At 41.7% G+C, this 22,283-nt stretch overlaps 1 protein-coding gene across 7 annotated transcripts in view; it reads right to left on the bottom strand.

Annotated features, from left to right (window-relative positions):
* The window catches only part of LOC131108086 (signal-induced proliferation-associated 1-like protein 2), a 104,248-nt gene that overhangs the window by 62,489 nt on the left and 19,476 nt on the right, over positions 1-22,283 (bottom strand). The window contains exon 2 of one of the 7 annotated variants that reach the window (XM_058058842.1): positions 14,231-14,373. The exons of the other annotated variants lie outside the window; for them this stretch is intronic. The gene's annotated coding sequence lies outside the window, so the exon portion shown is untranslated. The remainder of the gene's footprint in view (positions 1-14,230; positions 14,374-22,283) is intronic. 7 annotated transcript variants of the gene reach the window in all.

Raw genomic sequence — 22,283 nt, 5'->3', positions numbered from 1 at the left:
ACTTGTGACTTGACTTTTACGGGACCTGACTCAGACTTGAGTCTGATGACTTAAAAACCCTTGAATTTCAGTGAGTGTGCTGAGTAAAATGCGTACTGCTACGTTCATTTTAACTTCTTCCGCTCCATTTTGGAGGCGATGATGCAACAAAAAAGAACAGATACAAGTCAGTGTTCAACTTACTGCTTAGTCACATTTTCTGTCTGTTTCCTACTTAGTTTTCTTTCCCTTTCCTTGCCTTTTCAAGCTCTCTCGCCTCTTCAGTCTTCTTCAAACATCCACTTCCTGACTTAAGCGATTCCTTAAGACAGGAAAAAATCCTCAATTATTTTTTGTAAATCGATGTACTCAAATTATTCAGAGAATCGTAGCACCCCTACTGGCTCCCACCTGGAAGACAAGCAGTAGACGGTAGTTATCATTAGGTCAAAAGTACTTGGGAGCAGTTATCAGAGACGTGGGGGCCCGTTCATAAGATAAAAAGCTATCATCATTTTTCTATGATTCAATCATTTAACTTAGAGGGAGGGTGATAAAAGTTAACAGCCCGCCATAATGTTTAGCACCCTTGCAACTTTGATGATGAGGGTATCAAAAAAGGCGGCGACAAGTCAGACAGAATGAGATTTTAAATGATCCTTGTTTCCAGCACAGTAGGCATAAAGCCCCCCCTCCCTCCAGAGAGACCCTAATTTCATTTTTATTCTCTGATGTCAGATAGTCATCTTGATTCATTCAGAGGTAGGCGACCCAGCTGATCTGCAGGATCTTAAAATAATCCTCCGACACTGTGGCCTGATTTGAGGTCAGCCACGTCATAAAACGGAGAGAGGAAAATTACCATATTCTCCCCAGCATATCCGGGGATGAATTCTTTTCTGTCAGTACTATGCCATTTTACTTCGTCAGAACAAAATGTCAGCCAGCTCTGACGAACTCCGTGTTGGTCACTTTTGCTGTATGACTAAGCAACTGAAAATAAATAAAACTACTGTAGATTTCATATTTTCTTCTTATTCAGGAATGGAAATGAATAAAAGTACCGCAAAATGAATGGACAGCGTGTCTATTTATTACTGTACTTTCAGGTGACCCGTATCACGCCACCTTCTTAGATCCACCATGGCTGTGCCATTACCGTTGATGTGTGTATTGTGTCATTGATTGACACATTTTGATGACATGTGGCTTGCAATGACACACTGATTGGTCGCTTGCTTTCACTGCAGTCATAATGGCAGCTACCAGACCGAGATATTCAGTCTTGGTCACACAGGCAACGAACAATAATATACAAGTGGGTTTTACTACATGGGGTCACAAGACACTCAGTCCAACACGACTATACAATATATAGTTTCTACTGTGCTACACTCTACTGCCCCCACCCACTGAGACAGAGACGATGTGACTGTGCTCACTGTGTTCATGTTCTGTTGTATGGAACAAACATTTCACAAAATGAATCCGCCTCCTGCCTGTTGTTCATTGTCCCAGGCCGAGTGTCCAAAGGACTTAGTATAGTCTTACTATATCGTAGTGTATTTTTAAAATGAAGTGTACCAAGTAAATCAAGGCAGTTGCAATTGGATTTCTACATTCCTTTAGATCAGGAGTGATCGAGATCGACTGGTCGATCGCAAAGGAATTGTGGGTAGATCGCATGGCATTGAAAAAAAAGTCGGTGCCACCCTATCATCCATCATCACAATGACATCTGACCTGACCTTTCTCTGACACAAGTGTCACTGCAAATGTGCATACAACTGCGCTAAGTACTGCAAAACGCTTTTTCCTCACAAGGGTCACGGGGGTGCTGGAGTCTATCCCAGCTGTCTTCGGGCGAGAGGCAGGGTACACCCTGGACTGGTCGCCAGCCAATCACAGGGCACATATAGACAAACAACCATTCACACTCACATTCATACCTATGGACAATTTGGAGTGGCCAATTAACCTAGCATGTTTTTGGAATGTGGGAGGAAACCGGAGTACCTGGAGAAAACCCACGCATGCACGGGGAGAACATGCAAACTCCACACAGAGATGGCCGAGGGTGGAATTGAACCCTGGTCTCCTAGCTGTTTAGGCTGTACATTGTTGTTCATATTTGATGTCATCTATTCTCCACTTTATTATTATTATTATTTATTATTGTACGGGAGCCAGACAATGACATTTTGTTGGCAATTTCACTGCTGTGATATTGTGCAATGACAATAAAGAAGGTCTATCTATCTATCTATCTATCTATCTATCTATCTATCCATCTATCCCAGCATATATTGTACACTGTAAAAATATTTCTCAATATATTTATATTAATATTTTGCATTTTTCGTAGGTGGTAGATCATTTTGACTCCGTGTCATAAGTACCTCTCAGGCTGAAAAAGTGTGTGCACCCATCTTTAGATATATAGCATCATCCAGTCCAGTTGGCCTTGAGATAAAGGTCAAACATGTTTATTTAACTATACCGCTAAGCTACTCTGAACCTTGAGGTCAATGCAGACCTGTGATCATGACCAATTATCTTTAATAAAGCCGTGTATAATTGAGCGATATTAATGTGCTTCAATTTCGAGCGGGCAGGAAGTAGAAGCCCGTCTCATCCTCGACATGTTTCGACCTCAAGAGGCAGAGGCCAAGCCTTGATGCAATCATCCTCTCTCCCACAGCCAAATTAGGGTGCAATGTAGGTTAGAGGCCAAGATGATTACACCAATTTTCCAACTCATGGACTTCATCATATAGTGGATCGGGCAGCATGGCTATGGGAAGCAAATTTCCAAGATGCTCCGTTAATTATTGGCCTCTTGTAAATTGGCTTTGACCGTTTCACGGTGACAGGCTCAGACGTTTGGATGTGTCACACTATAAAAACCTCACAGGAAGGGGCAAATGTAAGTGTAAAGCAAACAAACCCAAGGGCATGGTGCTTGTGCTTCAATGGCCATTTGCTTCCTCTGTCAACTCCCAATTAAAACAATGAGGCGCATTCCGTGTCACTCCGCGGTTAAATGCGATCACATTTGTGCTGCAGACAGTGTTTATGTTTCACCCTCATTGGACATGATTTAAACTGTCTTAGTCTTCTATAGGGAGAGAATAGTCATGCGTGATAATATCGAGCGACACTGACATAAAAATGAGAATCGTTCATTCCGGTATCGATTTTTCTTACCGCTGATAATGAGCCACATTTATTTTTCCAAGTTTCACCTTTGGATCGTAAGTTTTCTTCCTTCAATAATTCTAATCTAATATGCTTTGTTCATGCTGTGTTCATGCATGACATGCTGAAAGAGCTCAGTTTATAATTTAACTGATAGTATTAATCCAGAGTTCATATATATTTGCCTTTGCTCTGATATTTATAGGTTATCACATGGTTTGTCTGGTATCAGGCCAGGTATCATGCCCCCAAGTGTCAGTATCAGCCCGAGACCGAAGGTCAACAGTCTTATCTTATCAATGTCTGACAATTAAAGTTCCATTAATCAAGTTTGGGTTTTTTGGTGACTGGAGAAGCACTAGGCACTAAGCACTCGTGTGCTGTTCTCTGATTGGTTGTTTCACGGGCACGATACCAGAGCAGCGCGCTCTGAGTGGACAGCTACGGGGGCTGATACTGGACATGGTTAAACTCTATATTTTATCAGTATCACTGCCCTGGGCTTTGACAGTATCATTTCGGCCTTTTCCCGTATCATTCATGGGCGGTTTCTAGGGTACAGGGCCAATTAATACTGTAGTATGTGATAAGGATGTTTATGTGATAAGGATGTTTAGGCCCTGTACCCTAGAAACCGCCCATGAATGATACGGGAAAAGGCCGAAATGATACTGTGTCAAATCCCAGGGCAGTGATACTGATAAAATATAGAGTTTAACCATGTCCAGTATCATTCTCCAGTCACCAAAAAACCCAAACTTGATTAATGGAACTTTAATTGTCAGACATTGATAAGATAAGACTGTTGATAAAATATTATTGTTGAAATATTTTTGCAATTATTGTGTTTACACTGTTTAGATATAATACATGTAATAAACTGAACATTTTCTGGAAACAAAATGGTCTTTTGATTAAATAGTACGTCATGATTGAATAGTATGTGATAATAAGATCATCATATGGTTTGTCTGGTATCAGGCCAGGTATCATGCCCCCAAGTGTCAGTATCAGCACACAGAATTGTGCAGCTTTCTGAATGGTATACTTAACAGAATTATTTAATTGGACTCTTATTTGTGAATTCATTCAGACTAACCTGTCGACTGTCGGAGAACCTTTTATTTTAGTTGACTGTCATGTTTTTTTAAATTACACACACATTAAGCTCCCTCAAAAAGCATTCAGGGGTTGATTTATATTTAATCAAAATGTCCATCTGCGTGGCTTAATGAATGGTGGAAAGTCAATGAAAGGATGCATGCTTGTGGATTAAAAAAAAAATCATGCATTTCCAAGTATTTTGTCAGCAGTTCGAACCCCTCTATGACATTTTATCCACCAGCTTAGATATTGATTTAGTTTCACACGCGACTGAGATGACAACCAATCTGTCGTAAGCCGCTGTCCCAAATAACTTATAAAGGAAGCTTTTGCCAACACTTGGTCAAAAATAAAACGCAAATACAAAACTTCAAAACCGGTGGCACGGCGGTCTAGTGGTTAGCGCACAGACCTCACAGCTAGGAGGACCAGGGTTCAATTCAATTCTGTGTGGAGTTTGCATGTTCTCCCCGGGTACTCCGGTTTCCTCCCACATTCCAAAAACATGCTAGGTTAATTGGCGACTCCAAATTGTCCATAGGTATGAATGTGAGTGTGAATGGTTGTTTGTCTATATGTGCCCTGTGATTGGCTGGCGACCAGTCCAGGGTGTACCCCGCCACTCGCCCGAAGACAGCTGGAATAGGCTCCAGCACCCCCCGCAACCCTCGTGAGGATAAGCGGTAGAAAATGAATGAATGAATGAATGAAAACTTCAAAACCATCAAATGCTAAAATGATTTACTGGTAAATTTGCCCTTGCAGCCAAAGGGTAGCGGCTTATTTATGTCAGGCAGGAAGATGGCAGTGGGTGTTAAGTACATCAAATTATGCAAGGAAAAAGGAAAACCAGACCATCTTTCCACCTTCCATTACCAAGGAAGAAACTAAAGAGGCTGCGATATGTTACCTCTTTGTTCTATGAACCTAAATAAAATGTAACCTCACAACAAGGATAAATATACCACCAAGTGAAAACCCAATCTTCTAGCTCCATACTCTCTCTTCTTATGACCAGACCACCAAACACCCCTAATGTGCTATTATGGCCTACAGGGCTGATAAAGGCTGGTGTGACTCGAGTGAGGGTCACACCCTTGAGGGAGAAATGGAAAGCAATGAAACGAGTTCCTGCCAGCTGCTTGACTGGGTCTTATGAGTAAAGCATGCACGTCAGGCCTAAATGAAAACCACACAGATTGATGCGCTAACTACCGTTGTTGAAAAATCTTTAATGCACAGGTTATGTTAGGTTTTGTTTGTTTGAATGCATCCCTGCATCACCTTCATATCACATCTCCGACAGGGTGAGTGAGACTTTATGGATTCTATCACCCCAGAGTCAATAACTATATCATCTGTCCTTCCACACAAAACGGGAGAGACAAATTCAAAGCAAAGTCAAGCTAAATCCTCAAAAGGAGACCGAGGCTTACCCAAACCTGGCACTGCGGTAAATAAGCTTTTCAGCTACTGTGAGGATGTGCCAAAAACCATGTGACCCCATTCATGGAAACACTTCAAATAACTGTTGGTGTGGAGTTACATGTAACTATTAATGTAGAAATACACACTACTTTTTTGTTACCGTCATAAATATGTTAAGTGCAATACATGCCGGTAGCGACAGCAAAGTACAAAAGTGGGGCGGCAAGAAATGGTTTGTGTGCAACATTTAGGTCACATGTCAATTGTCACAAAGTGTGTACAAACCAGTACACACTTAAATAAACACACATTGGAACCTGTGAAGTTTAGATGTTCACTGAACACATGAACTGGAGTTCATGGATTACATCACACAAGTTAAGCCAGCAGCTGCACGGCGGTCGAGTGGTTATGTGTGGGTTTTCTCCGGGTACTCCGGTTTCCTCCCACATTCCAAAAACATGCTAGGTTAATTGGCAACTCCAAATTGTCCATAGGTATGAATGTGAGTGTGAATGGTTGTTTGTCTATATGTTAGCCCTCAATAAATTGTGTGTATTAGGGCTGGGACGACGATGACGTCGACGCAAGAGCTGCAAGTCGATGCGTCGTCACTCACAGAATCAAAAAATGGCGCCGGCCGCCGCAGCATCAAATTGCGGCGAGTCGGGGGAAAAGAAAAGATCTTGCAATAGGATGTAGGAAGTATGCGAGTACTTTACACTTAAAAGGTAACGATTCGGTGGCCTGTGCAAAATTGAGATAGCGTACCATAAAAGCACTACCGCGATGCACCAGCACCCGGGAGCTTCTTGTGTTGACACTGTACGTTTTAAACGTTTTTTCTTTCCTTGTTTGCAATGATTAACCCCGTCATTAATCCAAACTGCACCACATAACTGCTGAAGCCTCACACACACCTGAGCCGATACACACGGCGTGGGAGTGGGAGTGGTGGTGTAAAGCAAGAAGGAAAGATAGTGCTCTTCCTGGAACACACAAACACAAACTGCTGCTGTTATTATTTATTTTATGTTTGTATTTTGATTCCAATTGTGTTTTTTGCACAATAGTTTATTGAAAGAAAGTTGGAGTTATTATTTTTGTTATTATATTCAATTGATTCAATTGTGAACTTTATTGTTGTATTGTTCATTCATTCATTCATTCATTTTCTACCGCTTTTTCCTCACAAGGGTCGCGGGGGTGCTGGAGCCTATCCCAGCTGTCTTCGGGCGAGAGGCGGGGTACACCCTGGACTGGTCGCCAGCCAATCACAGGGCACATATAGACAAACAACCATTCACACTCACATTCATACCTGTGGACAATTTGGAGTCACCAATTAACCTAGCATGTTTTTGGAATGTGGGAGGAAACCGGAGTACCCGGAGAAAACCCACGCATGCACGGGGAGAACATGCAAACTCCACACAGAGATGGCCGAGGGTGGAATTGAACCCTGGTCTCCTAGCTGTGAGGTCTCTGCACTAACCACTCGACCGCCATGCCGCCCCATTTTTAAACTTGTTAAAAAAATATATATTGGAAAGAAGAAATGTGTGTTTTATCTATGGCAATAAATGAATTGCTATATAGGTCCAATTATGGGGAGATAATCGATAATCAAATCAAAATCAAATAAAATCGGATTTAAAAATGAATCGTTTGATTAAATCAACGCATCGAAAAACTATTTTGGAGATTAATCGATTACAAAAATAATTGTTTAACCCAGCCCTAGTGTGTATGCACGTCTGCACCATCTGTCAGTCCAGCATTCTATGTAGCGACCAACATTACCATATCCTGTCAACACAACCAACCATTCCGACATGATGTCATTTCCTTTGTATTTTGATTCAGATTGTGTTTTTTGCACAATTGTTTTATTTACTGAAAGAAAGTTGGAGTTATTTTTGTTATTATATTCAATTGTGAACTTTATTGTTGTATTGTTCATTCATTTTCTACCGCTTATCCTCACGAGGGTCGCGGGGGATGCTGGAGCCTATCCCAGCTGTCTAACCCAGCCCTGGTGTGTATGCACGTCTGCATCATCTATCAGTCCAACATTCTATGTAGCGACCAACATTACCATCGGCCGTCAACACAACCAACCATTCCGACATGATGTCATTTCCTTAGTTATGTCGACATGAATCAAACATATAAGCTCAAGTCAACAGTAGAAATGAGAAGACAGGAGGACACGATTGGAATGTGTGTGTGTGTCTATATAATTAGTTATTTAAAGCAAGAGGGGATGAACAGAGGAAGCCAGCAGGAGCCAGAGACTTTTTGTTTAGATGGCAGCACACACTGACCTTGGCCGCCCCCACTGCAGACGAAGAACAATAAGCAGGAGAGATAAAAAAAATAAGGTCAGAGCATACACTGTCTCATAATTCCTCCTACGCCTGCTTTCACTATGCACTGTGGGAAATACCCTAGCCACATTAGCTAATGCCCATCCCCGGGTGTACAGACTTATGAGAATACACATCAAACACACTCTGTAGCGTCTGTAAGAGTCTTTCCTCTTGCAAAAGCTTCAAAAAGACACTGTCTGCATAAAATTCATGTTTCGCTTCTGAATCTAGGAGGATTAGACAGCAATCCGCACAAAAAGGAAATTGACTGATACCAGAATCCATCTAAAAGACTGCCAAATGCCTCCCAAAACCGACATCTACAGATGGAAGCGCAACAACAGCTGGCAAGAGAAGCTGCAAAGAAGAAACTTCAGTGCAAAGCCAAGGTCATTGGTCCACAATGGGGATCTCGCCGCACCTCATCTGTCAACAGTTGTGCTCTCAGGCGTAAGACTGAACAAAAGACGGCCGTTTGTTTCGCCTTAGAATTTACGGTCTGGACTGGTGGTTATTTCAAATAGACCCTATCAAGTAGCTAACTAACAGGAGCATGTCTGTTTTCCTCCGAGTGCTTTTTAGCCAGCAGCAGCAGCTCCATCTGGAATGTGCTGGCTACAGATGAGTCTAAAGCACATGGGTCACCGGTGATTGGACTCCATTTTATTTGGTTCAGGGAACAGTAAGTATTTACAGAGCAGAAACTACATTCCCAGTGTACATTTCAATCTCCGTATCTACATGTGCTCAGTGACAGACACAGAAAAAAGGTCCGCCAGGGGACGGTTGCGTATTATGTCAGTGAACCCGGAGAAGAGAATCATAATAAATCCAGTTAAGTGCATACTAATCACGGCAAAAGAAACAAACATTACTTTTGGTGTTTTGTTTCTCGGGAAACATAATTCTAGTCTTTTATCCACCACAGTTAACATTTTCATTCCCATCACAAATCGTCTACATTCTTAGAGCTTGTGCAGGAAAAGCAATGGGGAAGGTAGGTAAGTACCGTAAATTCCGAACTATAAGCCGCTACTTTTTTCCCAAACTTTCAACCCTGCGGCCAATTTATGTAATTGTATTTTTATGTAAACGGCCGCCAGGGGCTCTCGAGTAGAAAAGGTAAGATTAAGACCGCTGGAATATATGCCGATGTCGAGGAAGACTGCAACTTCTTGTCTTGTGCATAAATGAAATTAGCGTGAACATACCCTCATCATGGAAAATGCAAAAAGAAAGGCATATGACGCAGCTTTCAAGCTAAAAGCAATCGAGCTGTCCGATAAAGAAGGAAACAGAGCTGCTGCACGTAAACTTGGCATAAACCAATCGATGGCGAGACGCTGGAAACGGCAGCGGGAAGAACTGGAGCAATGTAAAAAGACGAAAAAAGCTTTCAGAGGTAATAAAAGCAGGTGGCCCCAACTGGAAAACATTCTATACTGTGTTGCTATTGTGTTGCTAGCGTGTTGTTACCATGTTGCTACCGTTTTACTGCCGCGTCACAGGCACCGTTTGTGAAGAAAGTTATATTATTATTATTGTTAAGTTATACAGTAAACCTCGGATATATCGGAAATTCGCTCACAACGGACAGATAAAAAAGAACCGATTTTTCTGTAATGCATTTCCAATAAAAATTCATTGCATATATCGGATTTTTTATAACGGATTTCGCCTATTTCGGACAAAATCTCCAGTCCCGTTCCAATGCATTTCCATTAAATTTCCCTCGCATATATCGGATGGCCGCATCGTTATGCTAATCTTGTTGATGTCACTGGCTATTGTCTTTCTCCTGGCTCCAGATTTAGGACAAATATAAAAGTGAGTGACGTCAATAATAATAATACTAGCACAGCAGTGAATGAGATCTTAACCTCACTATTGGAAATAACGTAGGCCTGACGGGCGTAACAGGGCCTAGCTTAATTAACAATTTGTTATGCTCAGAGTCCAATAAAGTTCAATTCTCATTACCTTACGTCTCTTTTCATTGCCCAGTCCAGGTACATTGGAAACATAGTCAAGGAAGTGCCTTTTTATAACGGATAAAATCCGACAAACGGACATTTTCCGGTACACGCATATAACGGATTTCGCTTATATCGGACAAAACCAGTGGGAACAATTGAATCCGATATATCCGAGGTTTACTGTATTATTAAAACTTTGAAAACTCTCTCTGTGTACCATCTTTCTTTGTAAATATGTTTACATATTATATTTAATGTGGGCACATGCGGCTTATATACAGGTGCGGCTTGTGTATGTACAAAATCGCTTTTCCTCTAAAAATGTAGTGGGTGAGGCTTATAATCAGGTGCGCTCTATAGTCCGGAAATTACAGTATTCCATGAATGCATCAGTTGGCCACAATAAGGAGAAAATTGTAAATGAGAGACAGGAAACAGACTGCTGCAGCAAGGTGGATAGTTAATGCACAATAAGAGGTTGCGCCAATGTTAGCATCGGTGTGATCGTTTTTAGACGGGTATCCTCAGAAGTTACAATGGTGAATACACAAATTAGTGTTTTGTGTCAACTATATCTTATGGTGCAGTGCAAAGAGAGCAGATCGACTGGAAGGGCAAATGCAAAGATCCTGCAAGCCAATGCCGGATATTCAGATTTCCATCCATTCTACCACTGTCACTTTAATTCAGCTTCGGAATTCATTGAAATAACAGCCAATAACAAATTTATTGCCATTGCTTTAAATGACTTAAAGACCAAGATTAACATAACGACGACCAGCAACCCATCAAGTGCCAGCTTAACTTTATGTGATCGTATTAGCAGGGTGTGGTGGAAAGCACACAGCAGTGAGGAAGAATTGTGTTTGTGCTTTGTCTCCCACAGCACCACAAGAGTGGAGGTGATTGAAAAGGGAGTCTCTGCCCAGTTGGCCATCCCGCTGGCCATCTGCCCGGCGCATGCCAGGCAGCACACTGCCATCGGCCTGTAGTTGTTCCACAGGGAACCCGGGAATTAAAATGGACAGGGCGACAGATTTTTCTTATTTATTCACATGAGAACAAAGCATTCTGCCACCATTTAATGGACTACAGTGGGTGCAGAAGTGAAAGGCCACTAATCATGAATACACCGAGTCATTCCTTGGAACACTGCAACTTCTAAAAGGGGTGACACCTGTGTGAATGCCAGGATGGAGGGAAAGCAATTTCGATGTCCGAGTAGTATTTTATACATCAAAAAAGGTTTGAATATGCGATAAAAAGCACACACAGTTACAGCAATATCCTGTGTACAACCGGATCTTCAGTTACGACTGTGATTAATCAATTTCATGAGCGGCTTGTGTAAACAAAGCTATACTTTTTGATGTGACTCCCTGCCTATTCAGGTCTTACAGGATGCACTTCCTGTACGTTCAGAACAGAAGGAGACCGTGTTCGTTTTTGGCAACTCCAGCAGAGAGCCCATGTGAAGAGAAAGCACAGTTTTGTGGCCCCACTCCAGAAGAGACCATCTGTCCCCTGAAGTGGGGGCTAACCACAACAGCCTTCGCTGCAATCGAGAGACACAAGAGTTTTGATGTGGCCGAGTGGGTCTCCAGAATAAAAGTACTATCTATTTCTATCCGCAAACACCGCCAACCCCCACCCCACCCCACTGCTGATCCCCAACCGCCTGCTGCCCACCCGGCTACTTCCATAATGACAGCCTGTCAGCAGAGCACTCCCTGGGAAAGGAGTGAGGAAAAAAAACAAGGAAAGGAGGAGAAATGGTGAGAAGTGCACACTTACTTTACAAATAGGGTGAGCTGTTAACAGATCTCTGAGAAGTTGAATTGAAACCTCATGCACAATTATGATAATGTATGACAAAATGTCATATCTTTGCTGGTCAAACAGTGGTCATAAGCTTTACATCGGATTCATGAAACATTGTCCAACATTTTTCAAGCCAGTTCAGCACCATGGATCAAGGTTATTCATGGGCGGGGGGATTACCAACTGCCGGCCCGTGACCTGTGTCCGGACCCTGTTCAATACCTAATTACTTAAGTATTGTGTATTTTGATGAGGTGCTTCTATTTTGACTGGCACATCTGTACTCATTGACTATAGCTCAGGAAATCCACTCACCACCTGCTTGCGAGTCAAGCCATGCCACATGGTGCTACTCAGCCAATCAAATATCTAAACGTCGCTAAATACAACAGACACATGAAAGACAAGAGCAGCCAAGTGACTGACACGGAAGTACAAGTGAGACATATATGGAAAAAAGATGATAGATACGCATAAAAAGGACAGCGATACTCGTGCAAGTTACAGGGAAAGAAGAACGAGACGTCCTTTTCCACTGCCCTCCCTCACTGGCAATGTTGGCCAGGGACCAGACTTTAGCTTGATGAAATTTTCTGCATCTGGACTTAATTCAATTTTAGTTGAATACCCCTGCTGTAGGCATAAAGGGGAAAGGAGAAATTCATCCTACGGGCACTTGGACCATAGTGGCTATTAGGATGGACATAATACAGGTAGTCCTCGGGTTACTCGCAATTTCCGTCTCTGGATTGTGATGTTGAGTTTTGGTGTAAGTCATATCATATACCCATCATAATATTCTACCTAAATTAACTCCCAGGTCACTCATACTTTACCCAGAACACATGAAAGACCTAAAGATGTAAAAAAAAAAAAATGTATACAAAACTGTGATGAGACCAGCCATGTTGTTTGGTCTAGAGACAGTGCCACTGAGGAAAAGACAGGAAGCAGAAGTGGAGGTGGCAGAGATGAAGATGGTGAGGTTCTCATTGGGAGTGACCAGGATGGATAGGATCAGGAACATGAGGAAGTACATCAGAGGGACATTACATGTTAGAGATAGTGAATATATTGGAAAAGGGATGCGTTTAGAGCTGCCAGGTAGGAGGCGTAGTAGAAGACCAAAGAGGAGGTGTATGGATGTAGTGAAGGAGGACATGAGGGTAGTTGGTGTGATAGAGACAGATGCAGAAGACAGGGTTGGATGGAGGAGAATGATTTGCTGTGGCGACCCCTGAAGGGAAAAGCCCAAAGAGAAAGAAGAAGACATGAAAGACCTAAAATAAAGTGATGAAACAATAAATAAAAGAATTAAACATTCATTCATTTTCTACCGCTTTTCCTTACGAGGGTCGCGGGGGCGCTGGAGCCTATCCCAGCTGTCTTTGGGCGAGAGGCGGGGTACACCCTGGACTGGTCGCCAACCAATCACAGGGCACATGTAGACAAACAACCATTCACACTCACATTCATACCTATGGACAATTTGGAGTCACCAATTAACCTAGCATGTTTTTGGAATGTGGGAGGAAATCGGAGTACCCGGAGAAAACCCACGCATGCACGGGGAGAACATGCAAACTCCACACAGAGATGCCCGAGGGTGGGATTGAACCCTGGTCTCCAAGCTGTGAGGTCTGTGCGCTAACCACACGACCACCGTGCCGCCCAGAATTAAACATAACTAGTTTAAAAAATACATAAATTCTTTACTTTTCTACACTTGGGTGTGTTACAAGGAGTAAGATACAGGCTTACTGGCAGAAGAAAGACTCAATGAAAGCTTATCCTGTTATCACTGTCCAGTTCATAGGAGCAGATCCTTTCACATGTTCAAAGATACCATCTTTATCCGTCATGATGCTTGCTGGGTTTCAGCAGCTCGGACTTGGCATGCAACTGATGTTGATTTATTCACTAAGCAACTCACAATGACTAATTGGACTTTCGCTTTAACTCGCTGCCATCAGACGAGTCTGCCTCACTGCCTTGGGAGCCGTAAAGGATATTAAACTTAATCAACTATAAAGAACAAAAGTGATGCCGTCCGTGTAGCATTACAACTAGATGATACTCTGCCAGTCCGCCAATGTATTCATTTCCCAAAGTATTCCTTTTTGTCCACACCTAACTTTCTTTTTTATACAATATTAATAATTATTGGAGGTTTTTTTTCGTGTGTCTGGGTATTACCATGCTGAATGAAATGAATGAGCATGAATCTTACATTGCATGAATGGCAGAATGCCTTCATGGCATCTCCCACGTGGGTAAGGATCCAGTCACTAAAGTGTTCACTATTTCTTCCACCCTTTATTATATATTTTTTAGCATACTTTCCCCACTTACTGCCACTCATTCTCCTTCTCTGTTTTGTCACTCCATTCGCTGTCACTCTGGTCTCGAGTGTAGTTGTGTGTGAGTGTGTGGGCGACTCAGCCGTCTTCTTCTACTGCTGTTTCATTGTGACGCATACGAGTTGCTGTTGCGCCCTGCAGAGCAGAGGATGTATGAACGATCACTTCTATATAGTAAGACTTAAAGTGGACTTTTTATGCTTTTTTTGCTCTTCTGACCTATAAATGTAGTTAGAATTTAGTATTTTGTTAAACAATGCCAAAGTTTCAGATAATGAAGTTTGCACATTTGGAATGAACGCTCGTTTCAGAAAGTTCACTGTGAAGTGAGCCGGACTTCCTTATATGGGCGTGTCAGGTATAAGCTAGAAGCTGCCCGAATGCGGACTGTGGGTGGAATAATAATAATTAAAACAGACCATTTTGGAACTAAAAGGGGAATAGGTGCAGATTCTGGAAGATCTTGAAAGCGGGTTATCGTGAGTAGCTGCCCTATAGGAGGCCACAACTCAATAGAAAGGGTAGAAAATTGAGTGTGTTGAGTATGAGGATTTCGGCTTTCGCCATTCAAACATATTTGTTTATCAGGGATATGACTAAAATAAAATGGGCAAAATATGTTCTTCAAATATTAATGAACCCAACAAGAAAGAAAATAAATATCAGGATAGTCATGAGAGCATCCAAGAGCCACCATATTTTCAAAAATAAGAAGCTGCTCCTCTGTGGATTCCATCGGAGCCAACATTGTGCAACAAAACAAAAACACATCTCACCACCAGAAAGCACACACAGAGTGACATCAAAACATGTCAGGACCGAGGAGCGACTCTACATCCGCTCGCTCACAATGACGGCCAGTAATTTTCTTTTCAAAGTATGTTTTTCACACTTTGTCTGGTGTTGTTGACACAAATCTGGCAGCTTTTAGAGATAGAATTGAGCCCTGGGGTCAGAAGCTGAAAGCTCCCAAACTGACAATGGAGTAAGTTCAGTCAACCATCGAGTGTGAAGGGAAGCAGGGCGGACACGAGTGAGCACAGATGTGGATGAATCACGATTATTAACCAAGCAAGAGCTTCCTGTGCTGCCTCAGCCAAAAACACACACACTAACACTTGTTTGAATTACAATCACTAAACTACGTATTTATCTAAGAACATATGTGTGCACAGTAAGGAAAGTATGCGTGAATATTTAAACCACTGCGTCCAATACCAACATTGTATATCAATAGGTGTCATGCTTACCTACTTACACGAGTCCTTTTTCATTACAGTCATAAATCCTAAGAGGAGAGGACACAAATCTCTGTAAGCCATAATGAGCCCACTGTGGAGTTGCCATGTATCTGCATTAAATCCATCAGCCACTTGTTGAGTGCAAAGCCACTCAAAAACACACAAAGGGAAGAATTCCACAATCCAAAATTGACAGAAAAAAGCCTCCAGTTAAAACAAAAACACTGTTGCAGATCTCCTCTTCTTTTGACCGAGTACAATATCTCCAAAGTTTGGAAGGAGCTTGAGGAATAAGAGGCTAAAAGTAATTAAGGACAAGTCTGGCAGCCATCAGGGAGTCAATTTGGCGAACTGCATACAGCTGGCCCTTAATGCACACAAGTCTTTCCCTCCCCCTGTGACAAAGCCACCAACAGCTGAATGAGACATTAACATTAGCATATGTAAGAGAAAGTAGGTGGCTTCACCGGGTGGGGGGAGAAATACTGATGGGTGGTGAAGTTTTGGGGGTGGGGAATGTGTGGGCCGTGACATTCAGAGCTCCTTTCCCTGACAGGAAGGACACGGGGAGGAAAAAAAGAGAGAGGGAAACATAGTTTTTCCTTTACAACGATGTACAGGTCGAGACAGTGACCTTCAAAATTCCTTGTGACAGCTGACATTTGGCACTGTGGAAGATAGACACATTCACATATGCCAGTCTTGTGAACTATCTAAAAGGAGGAGGAACATTTAAACGTTGCGATAAAACACACAAACAGGCTTCGGGAATGCCCTTCACGAAAAGCTGATAATCCATCCGCCATACAATGAGTTCTGGCCGTGGTAAAAAAGGCTGTGGTAGAGGAAAAGGAGGTGTCATCACTGCAGGGGAGCGCCACCGTTAACAGCTGTGGTTCAATACTCACAACACAGCTGTTGTCTCATATGAACTCCAGACAAAGTCTTAAAAATCAGGTCCAGATTTAGCGCAGAGTTGCCCACTCGCATACTGTATGAACTCATATAGGCGAAAACCTGGTTTAGATTAGGGACGTTCCCTTGCTTGGTTAAGGTATCTGCTCATAAAGATGTTGCTGTCTCTCCTGACAGACACTTAATGTAAACTATTCTTGTCTTTTTCCATTGAATAATCCAGTTTTTCTGCACTGTTTTCGTAATTATTATTAGCATTATTACTACACTTCTCATCGTCTTGTTCAGCTCTGGTCTTTGTTCTTGGTCTTTTTGAACGTTCACCATCCCAGAAAGACAGTTGACCTGGGGCTTTCTTCATAGAAATGAATAAAAAAAAACAATAAAAAAAAAAACAATAGTCAATTAATGTGAGTCAAAATAAAATTAAATCCCTTCATCCATTTTCTATACCATTTATACCGTTTATTTAGCCCTCAAATTCCATTCATTCATTCATTTTCTACCGATTATCCTCACTAGGGTCGCAGGTATGCTGGAGCCTATCCCAGCCTATTTTTGGGCAAGAGGCGGGGTACATCCTGGACTGGTCGCCAGCCAATCACAGAGCACATATAGACAAACAACCATTCACACTCACATTCATACCTATGGACAATTTGGAGCCACCAATTAACCTACATCCTCACAAGGGTCGCAGGTATGCTGGAGCCTATCCTAGACTATCTTCGGGCGAGAGGCGGGGTACACCTTGGACTGGTCGCCAGCCAATCACAGGGCACATATAGACAAACAACCATTCACACTCACATTTATACCTATGGACAATTTGGAGTCGCCAATTAACCTAGCATGTTTTTGGAATGTGGGAGGAAACCGGAGTACCCGGAGAAAACCCATGCATGCACGGGGAGAACATGCAAACTCCACACAGAGATGCCAAGCAGAGATTCGAACCCAGGTCTACTCAATTTCCAGACATTTCTACAATCCTCCATAGGTAAGTTCAGGCCTACACTGAACACTGCATGTACATGCCCTCTATTTCCAAAGCAATTTTCATAGCAGCCTGGTATACACTGGCTACCATAGTATCAAGGGACCAGTGTAAAAATAGTGGAGAGTTGAAGTATATCAGTGCCCTTGGTAGTTCACTGCATGTGAAGTCGTTTATTTGCGTAAAGTTAAACTTGTTTGAACACATTACAGCTAAATAAAGACCAGCCCTTTGGGGTAACTGCGTTTTGATGATATAGTACTCCAGTACGGTAAAACATAATTGGGTTTTAGAGTGCTTAATTGGAAAAACACTAAAAAAAACGGTGTCATTGCAACGACTTCCTGACGATTGCTTTGCTCAGCCTCTAACTGGATGGAGGCATGAGCATGATAATAGCAGGAAACGACAGACTTTAATCAGACTGAAGGAATGAACGGCAGCAAGTTCGCATCTTTGTGCCACATTCCGCTTTGATCCAGCCTCCACAGGCGTGTTTCTCGGTGTTGATTGGAGTGAAGGGGAAGGAAGGTTTTTTATTTGAGGAGTGGGAAGCCCCAGGAGGCAACACTTAAATTTTCTTGTCACTGCATCCTTGGAGACAGACAAACTATCAGCCTACACGTGTGCAGCAGAGACTGTGGAGTAATACACAAACTCACAAATACTGCTCACTTGGACATGGAAGACTGGGTCTGATGGGTCATTTATATACACGGGTAGTTAAAAACACCTGTTTTGATTCACATTTTCCATAAAACGCTGTATATGTCCTACACCTTTCCTTGGATTGGCCTACACTTCAGTTACAATTTTGCTTTTGAGTTTGACACAAGTAATAACAAGTAGAGGTGTCATTTCGATAACTACATTATTTTGGTAGGGGTATCATGACACTCAAAAATGATAAGCAAGATTGAAAAGTACAATGAAAACATATAACAAAATATTACAATCTAGTAATTTCATTTCTGTTACGTTACACTCTTCTGCGCTCTGTGTGTATGCTACCGGCCCCGCCTCCACTCACCGAGACAAAGAGACTTATGACTGAAAAGGACTCACTCCCTTCATGCCGATGTTCTATTAATCAAATGTGACCCCTAAAATGTGGTATTTGATTAATCGTTTTTGATTTCAAAATGTAAATCAGGGGTCTCAAACACACGGCCCGCGGGCCAAATGTGGCCCGCAGGACACTAGTTTGAGGCCCCCGCCTTGATATGAAAGTTTAATGTTAGTGCGGCCCGCGCAAGTTTGATGTGGATGCTGTATGGTATCATGTACCCAGAAAAAATTATTACGTTTGATTAATGTTCATGTTAAAGGTTAAATAACTGTTAATAGTTATCCTCCCTATCCGTGTGGAAGTGGTAAGTTTTTGGCTTTTCTAAGTTTAAAGGAAATAACTTGGAGGCTACCGTTTAGGTCGCTAGCTCTCTAGTTTGCGAGTTAGCTTGTGTCTCAAGACCCTGCAGTTGCGCAATATGTTGTAAATAAAAAGAGTATAAATGTGACTATAGTCGTGTTTTGTCATGTCTACAGGGCTCTAATAATGCTTTGTTCATTTTAATCTGAAAAAAATAATTTGTCTACCCACCAACTATATGTGGTTTCTTAAGTTTTTATTATTTGCCGTTTTATTATTATTATTATATTTATTTATTTATTACTGATTGATTGATTTTCTTTATTCTTGATTTGTTTATTTATTTTTCATCTTGTTTTGTGTAGAAAAATAAAAAGTAAGATATTTGAGAACAGTGGAATGTTTTATCAGAGCTTTTATTGTAGAAAATTGGAACCAAAGCAAAGTTTTTATAAATTTTTTTTTTTAATAAATGCGTTTAGTGGGCGGCACGGCGGTCGAATAGTTAGCGCGCAGACCTCACAGCTAGGAGACCAGGGTTCAATTCCACCCTCGGCCATCTCTGTGTGGAGTTTGCATGTTCTCCCCGTGCATGCGTGGGTTTTCTCCGGGTACTCCGGTTTCCTCCCGACTCCAAATTGTCCATAGGTATGAATGTGAGTGTGAATGGTTGTTTGTCTATATGTGCCCTGTGATCGGTTGGCGACCAGTCCAGGGTGTACCCTGCCTCTTGCCCAAAGACAGCTGGGATAGGCTCCAGCACCCCCGCGACCCTTGTAAGGAAAAGCGGAAGAAAATGAATGAATGTTTAGTTCTTTTATTTATTGTTTCGTCACTTTATTTTAGGTCTTTCATGTCTTCTTCTTTCTCTTTGGGCTTTTCCCTTCAGGGGTCGCCACAGCAAATCAATCTCCTCCATCCAACCCTGTCGTCTGCATCTGTCTCTATCACAACAACTACCCTCATGTCCTCCTTCACTACATCCATACACCTCCTCTTTGGTCTTCTACTACGCCTCCTACCTGGCAGCTCTAAACGCATCCTTCTTCCAATATATTCATTATCTCTCTAACATGTAACATGTAATGTCCCTCTGATGTACTTCCTCATGTTCCTGATCCTATCCATCCTGGTCACTCCCAATTAGAACCTCACCATCTTCATCTCGGCTAAATCCAGTTCTGCTTCCTGTCTTTGCCTCAGTGGCTGGTCTCACCACAGTTTTGTATACCTTTCCTTTCTTTAGGTCTTTCATGTGTTCTGTGTAAAGTATGAGTGACCTGGGAGTTAATTTAGGTAGAATATTATGATGGGTATATGATATGACTTACACCAAAACTCAACACTGCAATCCAGAGACGGAAATTGTGAGTAACCCGAGGACTACCTTTTTATATTATGTCCATCCTAATAGCCACTATGGTCCAAGTGCCCGTAGGATGAATTTCTCCTTTCCCCTTTATGCCTACAGCAGGGGTATTCAACTAAAATTGAATTAAGTCCAGATGCAGAAAATTTCATCAAGCTAAAGTCTGGTCCCTGGCCAACATCCACACCCACCAACTATATGTGGTTTCTTAAGTTTTTATTATTTGCCGTTTTATTATTATTATTATATTTATTTATTTATTACTGATTGATTGATTTTCTTTATTCTTGATTTGTTTATTTATTTTTCATCTTGTTTTGTGTAGAAAAATAAAAAGTAAGATATTTGAGAACAGTGGAATGTTTTATCAGAGCTTTTATTGTAGAAAATTGGAACCAAAGCAAAGTTTTTATAAATTTTTTTTTTTAATAAATGCGTTTAGTGGGCGGCACGGCGGTCGAATAGTTAGCGCGCAGACCTCACAGCTAGGAGACCAGGGTTCAATTCCACCCTCGGCCATCTCTGTGTGGAGTTTGCATGTTCTCCCCGTGCATGCGTGGGTTTTCTCCGGGTACTCCGGTTTCCTCCCACATTCCAAAAACATGCTAGGTTAATTGGCGACTCCAAATTGTCCATAGGTATGAATGTGAGTGTGAATGGTTGTTTGTCTATATGTGCCCTGTGATTGGCTGGCGACCAGTCCAGGGTGTACCCCGCCTCTCGCCCGAAGACAGCTGGGATAGGCTCCAGCACCCCCGCGACCCTTGTGAGGAAAAAGCGGTAGAAAATGAATGAATGAATGAAATGTGTTTAGTTTTTTTTTTTTTTTTTTTTTTTGGAAAACCTGATGCGGCCCAGTCTCACCCAGACCCGAGCTCCAGTGGCCTCCAGGTAAATTGAGTTTGAGACCCCTGATGTAAATATTCTGATTTCAGCCTCTAAAATGTGAATATTTTTAACTTCCTAAGTAATCCATGAAAGCAAACCTATGATCTTTATGTTTTAGGCAAAACAAATTATTCACATAGCGTATATTAGCTTTGACTTTGGAAAACAGTGATCAACATTTTTCCCTCTTGTCTTTTCTTTTTTGCCTCTATTAAATCACTGTTTGTGTTTAGTTCATACTGATTTGGTCAGTGTAGGGACTATGTGGTTACAGGATTAATCGAAACAACAAGCTTCAGATTAATTGAGAAAGAAAATATTTGTTTATTTGGACACGAGGCGACCAGTGACAACCTCGGAGAAGAGAATATTTCAAATGGATATTGAAGTTGAGGATAAACCTTCCCCCGGCTGTTATTTCAGCATTTTAAATGATTAAATGTGTGTTTGGTTAAGTGGAGAGTGAAAAATGTACTTTGAAATGTGCTTAGTGTCAGTAAAGAATTAGTAATGAGTGTAGAACCTAATAAAAATGAGATTATTTTGATTTAGTCAACATCGCCATCTGTTTATATTCATCATCTTTTCATGGCATATTAAAAAACAAGTATGTGGTTTGTTTTTTTGGGGGGGTGGGCTTGTGGTACACATGAACTGTCAAAATGGCAAATTATTTTAAATGTGCTTTTAGTTAGAACGAAAAGAAAACAGTATCAAATTAGCTTATTGTGACTTCCTTTTGTCAACACGGAGGACAAAGACACTCAGCGTGATATTGTGGAAGTCATTTAGGCGTGCTATGTAATTACACTACTTGAACAAAATTAATGCAGCAAGGAGCACAGACTTTTGCCTAATTGCTTCCACCAGGATCCATTGATGAATCAGCCGAAAACTAAAGGCACCTGTATCCGTTGAGACTGGTTCCGAGTGATGACAGCCAGGCATGTGATGTATTTGCTCTCCAGTATTTTTAGCCCTGCTGATAACAGCATGCTGCGGAAGGACATGGTCCTTCTTAGTTATGCAGAGTGGGAGATGAGCCATTAAGGTAAATGGTCTTTTCTTCCAAGGCTGAACAGCTGGCCAGTAAGAGGCAAGACACATTTAGTATTGTTACTGTACAACAGTTTTGGACTCAAGAAAAAATATATGTAGTGTTACACATATCGGTATGGGTTGATATCGGAATCGGAAATCCAGAGTATACTGGGGCCTATCCCACTTTAATTGATTTATTGGTTATTGTGACGGGGCGATAAATAA

This window comes from Doryrhamphus excisus, chromosome 20 (genome assembly GCF_030265055.1).
Source record: "Doryrhamphus excisus isolate RoL2022-K1 chromosome 20, RoL_Dexc_1.0, whole genome shotgun sequence".
Lineage (NCBI taxonomy): Eukaryota > Metazoa > Chordata > Actinopteri > Syngnathiformes > Syngnathidae > Doryrhamphus > Doryrhamphus excisus.
The sequence above is the reverse complement of the archived record's forward strand: the minus strand, read 5'-3'. Positions and strand labels throughout refer to the sequence as shown.